The sequence below is a fragment of the Nicotiana attenuata genome, chromosome 8 (genome assembly GCF_001879085.1).
Source record: "Nicotiana attenuata strain UT chromosome 8, NIATTr2, whole genome shotgun sequence".
Classification (NCBI taxonomy): domain Eukaryota; kingdom Viridiplantae; phylum Streptophyta; class Magnoliopsida; order Solanales; family Solanaceae; genus Nicotiana; species Nicotiana attenuata.
This window is the reverse complement of record NC_031996.1, coordinates 35,007,988-35,011,378: the sequence shown is the minus strand read 5'-3', so window position 1 is coordinate 35,011,378 and position 3,391 is coordinate 35,007,988.

Below are 3,391 nucleotides of genomic sequence, written 5' to 3'. Positions count from 1 at the left end.
AGATAACATGCCTATAGGATTTAATTTGTTCAACATGTCCTGACCCATTTTTAGATGTTATGCCTATAGGACCAAAATAATTCTGAATATCCTTTCAAGATTCGCAGTACTGCATTTAGACACCATGCCTATAAGGCTGTCAAAATTAATTTCTGCATTTAACTCATGCCCACAAAGTTTCAAAATCGTTTATGCATTTTAAGAATCATGCCTATGAGATTTTGAATCATTTCTGCATTTAGATACCATGTCTATAGGAAATTTTAGAACTATTTCTGCATTTAGATACCATGTCTATAGGAAATTTTAGAATCATTTCTGCATTTAGATACCATGTTTATAGGAAACTTCAAAAATAGATACCATGTCTATAGGAAATTTCAGAATCATTTCTGCATTTTAGATACCATGCCTATAATGTCTTATGCTCAGTTCTTCTACACTTAGATATCATGCTTGTAGGGTCTGAAAGATAAAATCAGCTTGCTAAAACCAGCAAGTGCTTACAGCTCAGATACCCGATTTATAAAATTATGTCCGACTATCACTTTGCCAATCTTGTAGGTTAATTGGATTCTGGATTTAAAATTGCTATTTTTCTGCTGCTTGAAACCTGCCCAGATTCAGGAAGCAATAAATTCAGTAGGCAAACTAATTAGGTATTTACCGCTTCGCCTTAATAAAACTGCTGCATATTTTGTATTCATCTAGATCTCTTGCTATTGAACTTTGAATCGTTTTAAAACTGTTTGTTTGAGGCATGCAATTGTTTGTCTATTTGTGGAGGTAAATATGAGCCCTTAATTGCATCTTTATGTGATAGTCCTACCTGAATTTTTGTTTGTTGCTTAGTTTTCTCTTTTTAAAACAACATAGGTGAGTCTAGAACTTCCTTAAATAGAGGTCCTAAACACCTCCAGGGCCACAGGCAAGGGACGGTTAATGCGCGCATAAGGCACGTACTGGATACTATTAGAATGCTTAGGTAGCAATAACTAAGGGGAGGGTAATCGGGTAGTAAAGGATATGATGACCTGTGCGCTAATGCTATGTGTAGCACCCCAACTTGGGGACGATTACCAAGTATTGCACAAAAGTGATCCTATAGGCTACAAAACCTAGGACCCCTTTATTCCTTGATTTAAATGTAACATCTATTTTGCTTTATTTGCTTATATGACTAATTCACTTAAATCGAGTTTGGCCGGGACCCACCGTTGTGGACCTCGAGGGGTGCCTAACACCTTCCCCTCAAGGTTATTTCGAGCACTTACCCAATCTATGGTAATGTAAACTGGTTTATGAGTTATTTGCTTTAGGTCCTAACGCACCTTAAATCTGTTAGGTGGCGATTCTTCAAATTCCATACCCAAATTCCCCAAAGGAAATGAGTTGTCCCAAAAAATATCGAAACTCGGACTCCGCAAGGAAAAAGGGGGCGCGATAGATGGACTTCAGGAGTTAAATTCTGGAGGAGGCCATAGCTCGTTGTATTCCATCCATCCAGGTGCCGCGAAGATGTACCAGGATTTGAGACAGCACTATTGGTGGAGGAGAATGAAGAAGGATATAGTGAGGTTTGTAGCTTGGTGTCTCAATTATCAGTAGGCAAAATATGAGCAACAGAGACCGGGTGGCTTGCTTCAGCAGATGGATATTCCAGAGTGGAAGTGGGAGCGGATCACCACGGATTTTGTCCTTGGACTCCCACGAACTTTGAGAAAGTTCGATGCTGTTCGGGTGATTGTGGATCGACTGACCAAGTCCGCGCACTTCATTCCTGTGTGCACTACCTCTTCTTCAGAGCGGTTAGCTGAGATTTACATTCGAGAGATTGTTCGCCTGCATGGTGTCCCGGTTTCCATCATTTAAGATAGAGGTACTCAGTTTACATTGCAGTTTTGGAGGGACATGGAACGAGAGTTGGGTACTCAGGTTGAGTTGAGCATAACTTTTCACCCTCAGACGGACGGGCAGTCCGAGCGCACTATTTAGATATTGGAGGACATGTTGAGCGCTTGTGTCGTTGATTTTGGGGGTTCATGGGACAAGTTTCTACCGCTCATGGAGTTTGATTATAACAACACTTATCAGTCGAGTATTCAGATGGCTCCATATGAGGCTTTATATGGGAGGCGGTGTAGATCTCCAGTAGGTTGGTTTGAGCCGGGCGAGGCTAGGCTTTTGGATACAGACTTGATACATGATGCTTTGGACAAAGTCAAAGTGATTCAGGAGTGGCTTCGTACACCGCAGTCGAGACAAAAGAGTTATGCTAACAAAAAGGTTGGGGATGTGTCTTACATGGTTGGGGAGAAGGTTCTACTGAAGGTTTCACCCATGAAGGGTGTTATGAGATTTGGGAAGAAGGGCAAATTGAGCCCTTAGTTCATGGGTCCTTTTGAGGTGCTTCGGAGGATTGGGGAGGTGGCTTATGAGCTTGCTTTGCCACCTAGCTTGTGGAGTGTGCATCCGATATTTCATGTTTCTATGCTCTGGAAGTATATTGGCGATCCGTCTCATGTTTTGGATTTCAGCACGATTCAGTTAGATGGTGATTTGACTTATGATGTGGAGCCAGTGGCTATTTTGGAGCGGCAGGTCCGAAAGTTGAGATCAAAGGATATAGCTTTAGTGAAAGCACATTTGAGAGGTTGACCTGTGGAGGAGGCTACTTGGGAGACCGAGCGGGAGATGCGGAGCAGATATCCACACCTATTTAAGGCTTCAGCTATGTTTCTAGACTCGTTCGAGGACGACCGTTTGTTTAAGAGGGGGAGGATGTAACGACCCGGTCGGTCATTTCATGAATTATAGCCCAACTTGTCCCATTTCTATTTCTTTATGTGTTCTTCAGCTGTATCTCATCGTATCGTGTTGGTTGATTCGGGTTCGGTGTGGTTTTGGAGTGAATTGAGACACTTAGTCTCTTTTGAGTAGGCTTAAGTTGGAAAAGTCAACTGGATGTTGACTTATATGTAAATGATCTCGGATGGGAATTTCGATGGTTCAGTTAGCTTCGTTAGGTGATTTTGGACTTGGGAGCGTGTCCGAAATGTGATTTGGAGGTCCGTGCAGCACGTGAGTTATCTGTGCGGATCATAGCGTTTGAGTTGTAGGAGCCCCTCCAGAGTCTGCACACCCCCAGTGAGCGCGGGTACCCTGAGTGAGTGTTATGAGATACGCCCGAGGGGCTGGTTCTGAGTGATATTGTGCCCGAGAGGCTGTTTATGATGTTCATTACTTTTACTCTCATTTGGTATGATTCTTTGTTAAAATTGCTGAAAAATATCTTCACTGATTTTTTTACTGAAAACTGGATTTAAAACGAGATGATTTGACTCATATATTGATTTGAAAGCATGTTGTATTTTTCTGAGATTTCATGACG